Raw genomic sequence first — 14625 nt, 5'->3', positions numbered from 1 at the left:
ACTCTTATAGGGGAAGCGTAGGTTTCAGGAAATGAACTCAGAATTTCAAGTTATAATGAAATTTTCATTTTGTGTTAGTTTGTCATGATTTCTTCACGTAAACACATTTTCCAATAATGGTTGGTCGAACTCTTATAGGGGAAGCGTAGGTTTCAGGAAATGAACTCAGAATGTCAAGTTATAATGAAATCTTCATTTTGTGTTAGTTTGTCAAGATTTCTTCACGAAAACACGTTTTCCTATAATGGTAGGTCGAACTCTTATAGGGGAAGCGCAGGATTCATGAAATGAAATCAGAATGTCAAGTTATAATGAAATTTTCATTTTGTGTTAGTTTGTCATGATTTCTTCACGTAAACACATTTTCCAATAATGGTTGGTCGAACTCTTATAGGGGAAGCGTAGGTTTCATGAAATGAACTCAGAATTTCAAGTTATAATGAAATCTTCATTTTGTATTAGTTTGTCAAGACTTCTTCACGAAAACACGTTTTCCTATAATGGTAGGTCGAACTCTTATAGGCGAAGCGCAGGTTTCATGAAAGGAACTCAAAATGTCAAGTTATAATGAAATCTTCATTTTGTGTTAGTTTGTCATGATTTCTTCACGAAAACACATTTTCCTATAATGGTAGGTCGAACTCTTATAGGGGATGCGCAGGTTTCATGAAATGAACTCAGAATGTCAAGTTATAATGAAATCTTCATTTTGTGTTAGTTTGTCATGATTTCTTCACGAAAACACATTTTCCTATAATGGTAGGTCGAACTCTTATAGGGGATGCGCAGGTTTCATGAAATGAACTCAGAATGTCAAGTTATAATGAAATCTTCATTTTGTGTTAGTTTGTCATGATTTCTTCACGAAAACACGTTTTCCTATAATGGTAGGCCGAACTCTTATAGGGGAAGCGCAGGTTTCATGAAATGAACTCAGAATGTCAAGTTATAATGAAATCTTCATTTTGTGTTAGTTTGTCATGATTTCTTCACGAAAACACGTTTTCCTATAATGGTAGGCCGAACTCTTATAGGGGAAGCGCAGGTTTCATGAAATGAACTCAGAATTTCAAGTTATAATGAAATCTTCATTTTGTGTTAGTTTGACATGATTTCTTCATATAAACACATTTTCCTATAATGGTAGGTCGTTCTATTATAGGGGATGCGCAGGCTTCATGAAATGAAGTCAGAATTTCAAGTTATAATGAAATCTTCATTTCGTGGTAGTTTGTCATGATTTCTTCATGTAAACACATTTTCCTATAATGGTAGATCGTTCTATTATAGGGGAGGCACAGGTTTCATGAAATGAAGTCAGAATTTCAAGTTATAATGAAATCTTCATTTCGTGTTAGTTTGACATGATTTCTTCATGTAAACACATTTTCCTATAATGGTAGGTCGCTCTATTATAGGGGATGCGCAGGATTCATGAAATGAAGTCAGAATTACAAGTTTTATTGAAATCTTCATTTTGTGTTAGTTTGTCATGATTTCTTCATGTAAACACATTTTCCGATAATGGTACGTCGTTCTATTATAGGGGAAGCGCAGGTTTCATGAAATGAAGTCAGAATTACAAGTTTTAATGAAATCTTCATTTTGTGTTAGTTTATCATGATTTCTTCATGTAAACACATTTTCCTATAATGGTAGATCGTTCTATTATAGGGGAGGCACAGGTTTCATGAAATGAAGTCAGAATTTCAAGTTATAATGAAATCTTCATTTCGTGTTAGTTTGTCATGATTTCTTCATGTAAACACATTTTCCTATAATGGTACTTCGTTCTATTATAGGGGAAGCGCAGGTTTCATGAAATGAAGTCAGAATTACAAGTTTTAATGAAATCTTCATTTTGTGTTAGTTTGTCATGATTTCTTCATGTAAACACATTTTCCTATGATGGTAGGTCGCTCTATTATAGGGGATGCGCAGGATTCATGAAATGAAGTCAGAATTACAAGTTTTAATGAAATCTTCATTTTGTGTTAGTTTGTCATGATTTCTTCATGTAAACACATTTTCCTATAATGGTAGGTCGTTCTATTATAGGGGAGGCGCAGGTTTCATGAAATGAAGTCAAAATTTCAAGTTTTACTGAAATCTTCATTTTGTGTTAGTTTGTCATGAATTCTTCATGTAAAGACATTTTCCTATAATGGTAGGTCGTTCTATTATAGGGGATGCGCAGGTTTCATGAAATGAAGTCAGAATTTCAAGTTATAATGAAATCTTCATTTTGTGTTAGTTTGTCATGATTTCTTCACGTAAACACATTTTCCTATAATGGTAGGTCGAACTCTTATAAGGGAAGCGCAGGTTTCATGAAATGAACTCAGAATGTCAAGTTATAATGAAATCTTCATTTTGTGTTACTTTGTCATGATTTCTTCACGAAAACACATTTTCCAATAATGGTAGGTCGAACTCTTAAAGGGGAAGCGCAGGATTCATGAAATGAAATCAGAATGTCAAGTTATAATGAAATCTTCATTTTGTGTTAGTTTGTCATGATTTCATCACGAAAACACGTTTTCCTATAATGGTAGGTCGAACTCTTATAGGGGAAGCGCGGGTTACATGAAATGAACTCAGAATGTCAAGTTATAATTATATCTTCATTTTGTGTTAGTTTGTCATGATTTCTTCACGAAAACACATTTTCCTATAATGGTAGGTCAAACTCTTATAGGGGAAGCGCAGGTTTCATGAAATGAACTCAGAATGTCAAGTTATAATGAAATCTTCATTTTGTGTTAGTTTGTCATGATTTGTTCACGAAAACACATTTTCCAATAATGGTAGGTCGAACTCTTATAGGGGAAGCGCAGGTTACATGAAATCGTCATGATTTGTTCACGAAAACACATTTTCCAATAATGGTAGGTCGAACTCTTATAGGGGAAGCGCAGGATTCATGAAATGAAATCAGAATGTCAAGTTATAATGAAATCTTCATTTTGTGTTAGTATGTCATGATTTGTTCACGAAAACACATTTTCCAATAATGGTAGGTCGAACTCTTATAGGGGAAGCGCAGGATTCATGAAATGAACTCAGAATGTCAAGTTATAATGAAATCTTCATTTTGTGTTAGTTTGTCATGATTTCTTCACGAAAACACGTTTTCCTATAATGGTAGGTCGAACTCTTATAGGGGAAGCGCAGGTTTCATGAAATGAACTCAGAATTTCAAGTTATAATGAAATTTTCATTTTGTGTTAGTTTGTCATGATTTCTTCACGTAAACACGTTTTCCTATAATGGTTGGTCGAACTCTTATAGGGGAAGCGTAGGTTTCAGGAAATGAACTCAGAATGTCAAGTTATAATGAAATCTTCATTTTGTGTTAGTTTGTCAAGATTTCTTCACGAAAACACGTTTTCCTATAATGGTAGGTCGAACTCTTATAGGGGAAGCGCAGGATTCATGAAATGAACTCAGAATTTCAAGTTATAATGAAATTTTCATTTTGTGTTAGTTTGTCATGATTTCTTCACGTAAACACATTTTCCAATAATGGTTGGTCGAACTCTTATAGGGGAAGCGTAGGTTTCAGGAAATGAACTCAGAATGTCAAGTTATAATGAAATCTTCATTTTGTGTTAGTTTGTCAAGATTTCTTCACGAAAACACGTTTTCCTATAATGGTAGGTCGAACTCTTATAGGGGAAGCGCAGGATTCATGAAATGAAATCAGAATGTCAAGTTATAATGAAATTTTCATTTTGTGTTAGTTTGTCATGATTTCTTCACGTAAACACATTTTCCAATAATGGTTGGTCGAACTCTTATAGGGGAAGCGTAGGTTTCATGAAATGAACTCAGAATTTCAAGTTATAATGAAATCTTCATTTTGTATTAGTTTGTCAAGACTTCTTCACGAAAACACGTTTTCCTATAATGGTAGGTCGAACTCTTATAGGCGAAGCGCAGGTTTCATGAAAGGAACTCAAAATGTCAAGTTATAATGAAATCTTCATTTTGTGTTAGTTTGTCATGATTTCTTCACGAAAACACATTTTCCTATAATGGTAGGTCGAACTCTTATAGGGGATGCGCAGGTTTCATGAAATGAACTCAGAATGTCAAGTTATAATGAAATCTTCATTTTGTGTTAGTTTGTCATGATTTCTTCACGAAAACACATTTTCCTATAATGGTAGGTCGAACTCTTATAGGGGATGCGCAGGTTTCATGAAATGAACTCAGAATGTCAAGTTATAATGAAATCTTCATTTTGTGTTAGTTTGTCATGATTTCTTCACGAAAACACGTTTTCCTATAATGGTAGGCCGAACTCTTATAGGGGAAGCGCAGGTTTCATGAAATGAACTCAGAATGTCAAGTTATAATGAAATCTTCATTTTGTGTTAGTTTGTCATGATTTCTTCACGAAAACACGTTTTCCTATAATGGTAGGCCGAACTCTTATAGGGGAAGCGCAGGTTTCATGAAATGAACTCAGAATTTCAAGTTATAATGAAATCTTCATTTTGTGTTAGTTTGACATGATTTCTTCATATAAACACATTTTCCTATAATGGTAGGTCGTTCTATTATAGGGGATGCGCAGGCTTCATGAAATGAAGTCAGAATTTCAAGTTATAATGAAATCTTCATTTCGTGGTAGTTTGTCATGATTTCTTCATGTAAACACATTTTCCTATAATGGTAGATCGTTCTATTATAGGGGAGGCACAGGTTTCATGAAATGAAGTCAGAATTTCAAGTTATAATGAAATCTTCATGTAAACACATTTTCCTATAATGGTAGGTCGCTCTATTATAGGGGATGCGCAGGATTCATGAAATGAAGTCAGAATTACAAGTTTTATTGAAATCTTCATTTTGTGTTAGTTTGTCATGATTTCTTCATGTAAACACATTTTCCGATAATGGTACGTCGTTCTATTATAGGGGAAGCGCAGGTTTCATGAAATGAAGTCAGAATTACAAGTTTTAATGAAATCTTCATTTTGTGTTAGTTTATCATGATTTCTTCATGTAAACACATTTTCCTATAATGGTAGATCGTTCTATTATAGGGGAGGCACAGGTTTCATGAAATGAAGTCAGAATTTCAAGTTATAATGAAATCTTCATTTCGTGTTAGTTTGTCATGATTTCTTCATGTAAACACATTTTCCTATAATGGTACTTCGTTCTATTATAGGGGAAGCGCAGGTTTCATGAAATGAAGTCAGAATTACAAGTTTTAATGAAATCTTCATTTTGTGTTAGTTTGTCATGATTTCTTCATGTAAACACATTTTCCTATGATGGTAGGTCGCTCTATTATAGGGGATGCGCAGGATTCATGAAATGAAGTCAGAATTACAAGTTTTAATGAAATCTTCATTTTGTGTTAGTTTGTCATGATTTCTTCATGTAAACACATTTTCCTATAATGGTAGGTCGTTCTATTATAGGGGAGGCGCAGGTTTCATGAAATGAAGTCAAAATTTCAAGTTTTACTGAAATCTTCATTTTGTGTTAGTTTGTCATGATTTCTTCATGTATACATATTTTCCTATAATGGTAGGTCGTTCTATTATAGGGGAAGCGCAGGTTTCATGAGATGAAGTCAAAATTTCAAGTTTTACTCAAAATCTTCATTTTGTGTTAGTTTGTCATGATTTCTTCACGAAAACACATTTTCCTATAATGGTAGGTCGAACTCTTATAGGGGAAGCGCAGGTTTCATGAAATGAACTCAGAATGTCAAGTTATAATGAAGTCTTCATTTTGTGTTAGTTTGTCATGATTTCTTCATGTAAACACATTTTCCACCGTCCACCGTGGGGTCCCTGCTCTGTCTCTCTGTCCACCGTGAGGTCCCTACTCTGTCTCTCTATCTGCCATGTGGTCCTTGCTCTGTCTCTCCATCTACCGTGGGGTCCCTGCTCTGTCTCTCTGTCCACCGTGGGGTCCCTGCTCTGTCTCTCTGTCCACCGTGGGTTCCCTGCTCTCTCTCTGTCCACCATGGGGTGCCTGCTCTGTCTTTCTATCCGCCGTGGGGTCCCTGCTCAGTCTCTGTCTCTCTATCCACCGTGGAGTCCCTGCTCTGTCTCTCTATCCGCCATGGAGTTCCTGCTCTGTATCTCTATCCTGCTCTCTCTCTCTGTCCACCATGGGGTCCCTGCTTTGTCTCTCTATCCGCCGTGGGGTCCCTGCTCTGTCTCTCAGTCCCCCGTGGGGTCCCTACTCTGTCTCTCTGTCCACCGTGGGGTCCCTGCTTTGTCTCTCTATCCACCGTGGGGTCCCTGCTTTGTCTCTCTATCCACCGTGGGGTCCCTGCTTTGTCTCTCTATCCACCGTGGGGTCCCTGCTCTGTCTCTCTATCCGCCATGGAGTTCCTGCTCTGTATCTCTATCCTGCTCTGTCTCTCTGTCCACTGTGGGGTCCCTGCTCTGTTTCTCTGTCCACCGTGGGTTCCCGGCTTTGTCTCTCTGTCCAGTGTGGGGTCCCTGCTCTGTCTATCTGTCCACCGTGGGGTCCGTGCTCTGTCTCCCTGTCCACCGTGGGGTCCCTACTCTGTCTCTCTATCTGCCATGTGGTCCTTGCTCTGTCTCTCCATCTACCGTGGGGTCCCTGCTCTGTCTCTCTGTCCACCGTGGGGTCCCTGCTCTGTCTCTCTGTCCACCGTGGGGTCCCTGCTCTGTCTCTCTATCAGCCATGGGGTCCCTGCTCTGTCTCTCTATCCACCGTGGAGTCCCGGCTCTGTCTCTCTATCCGCCATGGAGTTCCTGCTCTGCATCTCTATCCTGCTCTGTCTCTCTGTCCACTGTGGGGTCCCTGCTCTGTTTCTCTGTCCACCGTGGGTTCCCGGCTTTGTCTCTCTGTCCAGTGTGGGGTCCCTGCTCTGTCTATCTGTCCACCGTGGGGTCCGTGCTCTGTCTCCCTGTCCACCGTGGGTTCCCTGCTCTCTCTCTGTGTCCACCGTGGGGTCCCTGCTCTGTCTCTCTATCCGCCGTGGAGTCCCTGCTCTGTCTCTCTGTCCACCGTGGGGTCCCTGATCTGTCTCTCTGTCCACCGTGGGGTCCCTGCTCTGTCTCTCTGTCCACCGTGGGGTCCCTGCTCTGTCTCTCTGTCCACCGTGAGGTCCGTGCTCTGTCTCTCTATCCGCCTTGGGGTCCCTGCTCTGTCTCTCCATCCGCCATGGGGTCACTGTTCTTTCTCTCTATCAGCTGTGGGGTGCCTGCTCTGTCTCTCTGTCCACCGTGGGGTTCCTACTCTGTCTCTCTGTCCACCATGGGGTCCCTGCTCTGTCTCTTTGTCCACCGTGGGGTCCCTGCTCTGTCTCTCTGTCCACCGTGGGGTCCCTGCTCTGTCTCTTTGTCCACCGTGGGGTCCCTGCTCTGTCTCTCTGTCCATTGTGCGGTCCCTGCTCTGTCTCTCTATCCTGCTCTGTCTCTCTGTCCACCATGGGGTCCCTACTCTGTCTCTCTGTCCACCGTGGGGTCCCTGCTCTGTCTCTCTATCCGCCGTGGGGTCCCTGCTCTGTCTCTCTATCCGCCATGGAGTTCCTGCTCTGTATCTCTATCCTGCTCTGTCTATCTGTCCACCGTGGGTTCCCTGCTCTCTCTCTCTGTCCACCATGGGGTCCCTGCTTTGTCTCTCTATCCGCCGTGGGGTCCCTGCTCTGTCTCTCAGTCCACCGTGGGGTCCCTGCTCTGTCTCTCTGTCCATCGTGGGGTCCCTGGTTTGTCTCTCTATCCACCGTGGAGTTCCTGCTCTGTATCTCTATCCTGCTCTGTCTCTCTGTCCAGCGTGGGGTCCCTGCTCTGTCTCTCTGTCCACTGTGGGGTCCCTGCTCTGTTTCTCTGTCCACCGTGGGTTCCCGGCTTTGTCTCTCTGTCCAACGTGGGGTCCCTGCTCTGTCTGTCTGTCCACCGTGGGGTCCCTGCTCTGTCTCCCTGTCCACCGTGGGGTCCCTGCTCTCTCTCTCTGTCCATTGTGGGGTCCCTACTCTGTTACTCTATCCTGCTCTGTCTCTCTGTCCACCGTGGAGTCCCTGCTATGTCTAGCTGTCCACCGTGAGGTCCGTGCTCTGTCTCTCTGTTCACCGTGGGGTCCCTGCTCTGTCTCTCTATCTGCCATGGGGTCCCTGCTCTGTCTCTCTGTCCACCGTGGGGTCCATGTTCTGTCTCTCTGTCCACCGTGGGGTCCGTGCTCTGTCTCTCTGTCCACCGTGTGGTCCCTACTCTGTCTCTCAGTCCACTGTGGGGTCCCTGCTCTGTCTCTCTGTCCACCGTCGGGTCCCTGCTCTGTCTCTCTGTCCACCGTGGGGTCCATGCTCTGTCTCTCTATCCTGCTCTGTCTCTCTGTCCACCATGGGGTCCCTGCTCTGTCTCTCTGTCCACCGTGGGGTCCATGTTCTGTCTCTCTGTCCACCGTGGGGTCCCTGCTCTGTCTCTCTGTCCACCTTGGGGTCCCTGCTCTGTCTCTCTGTCCACCGTGGGGTCCCTGCTCTGTCTCTCTATCCTGCTCTGTCTCCCTGTCCACCGTGGGGTCCCTGCTCTGTCTCCCTGTCCACCATGGGGTCCCTGCTCTGTCTCTCTGTCCACCGTGGGGTCCCTGCTCCTTCTCCCTGTCCACCGTGGGGTCCCTGCTCTGTCTCTCTGTCCACCGTGAGGTCCCTGCTCTGTCTGCCTATCCGCCATGCGGACCCTGCTCTGTCTCTCTATCCGCCTTGCGGTACCTGCTCTGTCTCTCTATCCGCCATGGAGTTCCTGCTCTGTCTCTCTGTCCATCAGACATGCCCATTAGAAAAACATACTTATCAGAACGACATACCTATCAGAAAAACATAGCCATGAGACAGATGAAATTTAACACAGATAAATGTAAGGTAATCCATGCAGGGAGCAGAAATATAAAGTACAGATATTTTATGGGTTCCACTGAAATAAAGGTAGCTGATTACGAGAAAGATCTCGGTATGTATGTTGATGCTTCCATGTCCCACTCTCGCCAATGTGGGGAAGCAATAAAAAAGGCGAACAGAATGTTGGGTTATATCTCTAGATGTGTGGAGTTTAAGTCAAGGGAGGTGATGTTACACTTATATAATTCCTTGGTAAGACCCCACCTAGAATACTGTGTGCAGGTTTGGTCACCATACCTCAAGAAGGACATTGCTGCCTTAGAAAAGGTGCAACGAAGAGCTACGAGAATGATTCCTGGTCTTAGAGGAATGTCTTACGAGGAGAGGTTAGCGGAACTGAATCTGTTCAGCCTTGAGCAAAGGAGACTAAGGGGGGATATGATTCAGGTCTATAAGATTCTAACGGGTCTGGATGCTGTTCAGCCAAATGACTATTTCAATATTAGTCTAAATACTAGAACTCGTGGCCATAAGTGGAAATTAACGGAGAACATTTTAAAACAAATTTAAGGAAGCACTTCTTTACACAGCGTGTAGTCAGAGTATGGAATAGTCTTCCTGCTATTGTAGTGGAAGCTAAAACCATGGGTTCCTTTAAATCAAAGCTAGATAAGATTTTAACAACTCTGAGCTATTAGCTAAGTTCTCCCCAAACGAGCTTGATGGGCCGAATGGCCTCCTCTCGTTTGTAAATTTCTTATGTTCTTATGTTCTTATGCCCATCAGAAAGACATACCCATGAGACATGCCCATCAGAAAGACAGACAGATCAGACATACCCATCAGAAAGACATACCTATCAGGAAGACATAACAATCAGACATATCTATCAGAAAGATATACCTATCAGACATACCCATCAGATATACCTAGCAGAAAGACGTACCTATCAGAAAGACATACCGATGAGACATGCCCATCAGAAAGACATGCCTATCAGAAAGACAAGCCCATCAGAAAGACATACCCATCAGAAAGACTTACCGATCACACATATCCATCAGACATACCCATCAGAAAGACATACCTATCAGAAAGACATAGCCATGAGACATGCCCATCAGAAAGACATACCGATCAGACAGACATACCGATCTGAAAGACGTACCTATCAGAAAGACATATGGATAGACATATCAAAAAGACATACCCATCAGAAATACATACCCATGAGACATGCCCATCAGAATGACATGCCCATCAGAAAGACATACCGATCAGAAAGACATGACCATGAGACATACCCATCAGAAAGACATGCCCATCAGAAAGACATATGGCTAGACATATCAGAAAGACATACCCATCAGAAAGACATATGGGTAGACATATCAGAAAGACATGCCCATCAGAAAGACATATTGGTAGACATATCAGAAAGACATACCGATCAGACATGCCCATCAGAAAGACATACCCATGAGACATGCCCATCAGAAAAACGTACCAATGAGACATGCCCATCATAAAGACATACCCATGAGACATGCCCATCAGAAAAACGTACCCATGAGACATGCCCATCATAAAGACATACCTATGAGACATGCCCATCATAAAGACATACCTATGAGACATGCCCATCATAAAGACATACCCATCAGAATGACATACCCATCAGAAAAACATACCGATCAGTCATACCCATCAGAAAGACATATGAGTAGACATATCAGAAAGACATACCCATCAGATAGACATACCCATGAGACATACGCATCAGATAGACATACCCATGAGACATACCCATCAGATAGACATACCTATGAGACATGCCCATCGGACATACCCATCAGAAAGACATGCCCATGAGACATGCCCATCAGAAAGACATACCCATGAGACATGCCCATCAGAAAGACATACCCATGAGACATGCCCATCAGAAAAACGTACCCATGAGACATGCCCATCATAAAGACATACCTATGAGACATGCCCATCATAAAGACATACCCATCAGAAAGACATATGAGTAGACATATCAGAAAGACATACCCATCAGAAAGACAGACCCATGAGACATACCCATCAGATAGACATACCGATGAGACATGCCCATCAGAAAGACAGACCCATGAGACATACCCATCAGAAAGACAGACCCATGAGACATACCCATCAGAAAGACATACCCATGAGACATGCCCATCAGAAAGTCATACCCATGAGACATGCCCATCGGAAAGACATACCGATGACACATGCCCATTGGAAAGACATACCCATGAGACATACCCATCAGAAAGACATACCCATGAGATATACCCATCAGAAAGACATACCCATCAGAATGACATACCCATGAGACATACCCATCAGAAAAACATACCGATCAGTCATACCCATCAGAAAGACATATGAGTAGACATATCAGAAAGACATACCCATCAGATAGACATACCCATGAGACATACGCATCAGATAGACATACCCATGAGACATACCCATCAGAAAGACAGACCCATGAGACATACCCATCAGACATACCCATCAGAAAGACATGCCCATGAGGCATGCCCATCAGAAAGACATACCCATGAGACATGCCCATCAGAAAGACATACCCATGAGACATGCCCATCAGAAAAACGTACCCATGAGACATGCCCATCATAAAGACATACCTATGAGACATGCCCATCATAAAGACATACCCATCAGAAAGACATATGAGTAGACATATCAGAAAGACATACCCATCAGAAAGACAGACCCATGAGACATACCCATCAGATAGACATACCGATGAGACATGCCCATCAGAAAGACAGACCCATGAGACAGACCCATGAGACATACCCATCAGAAAGACATACCCATGAGACATGCCCATCAGAAAGTCATACCCATGAGACATGCCCATCGGAAAGACATACCGATGACACATGCCTATCGGAAAGACATACCCATGAGACATACCCATCAGAAAGACATACCCATGAGATATACCCATCAGAAAGACATACCCATCAGAATGACATACCCATGAGACATACCCATCAGAAAGACAGACCCATGAGACATACCCATCAGACATACCCATCAGAAAGACATGCCCATGAGACATGCCCATCAGAAAGACATACCCATGAGACATGCCCATCAGAAAGACATACCCATGAGACATGCCCATCAGAAAAACGTACCCATGAGACATGCCCATCATAAAGACATACCTATGAGACATGCCCATCATAAAGACATACCCATCAGAAAGACATATGAGTAGACATATCAGAAAGACATACCCATCAGAAAGACAGACCCATGAGACATACCCATCAGATAGACATACCCATGAGACATGCCCATCGGAAAGACATACCGATGAGACATGCCCATCAGAAAGACAGACCCATGAGACATACCCATCAGAAAGACAGACCCATGAGACATACCCATCAGAAAGACATACCCATGGGACATGCCCATCAGAAAGTCATACCCATGAGACATGCCCATCGGAAAGACATACCGATGAGACATGCCCATCAGAAAGACATACCCATGAGACATACCCATCAGAAAGACATACCGATGAGACATGGCCATCAGAAAGACATACCCATCAGACATACCGATGAGACATGCCCATCAGAAAGACATACCCATGAAACATACCGATCAGAAAGACATACCGATGAGACATGCCCATCAGAAAGACATACCCATGAGACATACCCATCAGAAAGACATACCCATGAGACATGCCCATCAGAACGTCTTACCCATGAGACATGCCCATCAGAAAGTCTTACCCATGAGACATGCCCATCAGAAAGACACATCAGAAAGACATACCCATCAGAAAGACATACCCATGAGACATGCCCATCAGAAAGACATACCGATCAGACAGACATACCGATCAGAAAGACGTACCTATCAGAAAGACGTACCTATCAGAAAGACATACCCATGAGACATACCCATCAGAAAGACATACCCATCAGAAAGACAGACCCATGAGACATACCCATCAGACATGCCCATCAGAAAGACATACCCATCAGACATGCCCATCAGAAAGACATACCCATGAGACATACCCATCAGAAAGACATACCCATGAGACATACCGATCAGAAAGACATACCGATGAGACATGCCCATCAGAAAGACATACCCATCAGACATACCCATCAGACATGCCCATCAGAAAGACATACCGATGAGACATACCGATCAGAAAGACATACCGATGAGACATGCCCATCAGAAAGACATACCCATCAGACATACCGATGAGACATGCCCATCAGAAAGACATACCCATGAGACATACCCATCAGAAAGACATGCCCATCAGAAAGACATACCCATGAGACATACCGATCAGAAAGACATACCCATCAGACATACCGATGAGACATGCCCATCAGAAAGACATACCAATGAGACATACCCATCAGAAAGACATACCCATGAGACATACCCATCAGAAAGACATACCCATGAGACATGCCCATCAGAAAGACATGACCATCAGAAAGACATACCCATCAGAAAGACATACCCATGAGACATGTGCATCAGAACGACTTACCCATGAGACATGCCCATCAGAAAGTCTTACCCATGAGACATGCCCATCAGAAAGACATATCAGAAAGACATACCCATCAGAAAGACATACCCATGAGACATGCCCATCAGAAAGACCTGATCTGCACACAGTATTCTAGGTGGGGTCTTACCAAGGAATTATATAAGTGTAACATCACCTCCCTTGACTTAACTCTCTGGGGTCGAGTATGTCGTCGGCGACATCGCGTACTTTTCGCGTCTATTTCAGTTTATATCTCGCTGAAATCTTAATGTAGAATCATGAAAAAAACGCTGGCTAAATCCGTAATCTGTCTTCTTTTCAAAACGTCCATTGTCGGAAGTATTAAAGTTTTTTTAATTAGGTTAAATCGGCAGAAAAGTAAACCATGTCATCTTACTTTGATTTACCTGCATAGGGGGCGTGTAGTGCCGCTCTCACCTGAAGATCGCTATTCACATTCTAAATAGCCGCATTAGCGCGTATTCAAATCGCATTCGCATGGTAATTTGATTAACAGCGCAACGGTGAAACGCGATCCAGATACATCCCCTTCAGCGCCATAAAAGGGGGTTGGGGACGTGGCCAGGTGACAATGGCTCATTCATACACATGAAAGTTGCTACATATTCAATGAAAGGAGCCAGAAATAGTGACATGAGTTAGGTTTTTCTTATTTATTTATCCAAATGAATGTTGCATCTACACCATTTAGTCATCTTCATGTAGCCAAGACTTTGGTGACCAGATATCTGGGATCAAAACAAACTGCCAGCATTGCTTACTATGTACTTTTATAATGTTTCTGCAAGTGTTCCAAACTGCATTTTGCAATGTCTATACTTTGATGTCAAATTTCAAACTTAACAAAAATCTGACATATTTACAATATATATTAAAATAAAGATGAGTGTAATGGCAAAACAAATATATAAGAAATAATTTATTTGCCATGAATTAAGTTTATGATATTTGAAGAAATGTGTGATCATGCCCCAGTCAGTGAAAGTGTGTTTCCTACCCCTAGACCCCAAAGGGTTAAACTCCACACACCTAGAGATATAACCCAACATTCTGTTCGCCTTTTTTATTGTTTCCCCACACTGGCAGGGCTGATAGTGGAAAAAATTCCTGAGCCTGAACTTTTTTCCTTGCCCCCGAGGTCAGTAGGGGTGGGGGT

This window comes from Paramormyrops kingsleyae, chromosome 6 (genome assembly GCF_048594095.1).
Source record: "Paramormyrops kingsleyae isolate MSU_618 chromosome 6, PKINGS_0.4, whole genome shotgun sequence".
Classification (NCBI taxonomy): Eukaryota; Metazoa; Chordata; class Actinopteri; order Osteoglossiformes; family Mormyridae; genus Paramormyrops; species Paramormyrops kingsleyae.
Note: the sequence above shows the minus strand (reverse complement) of the source record.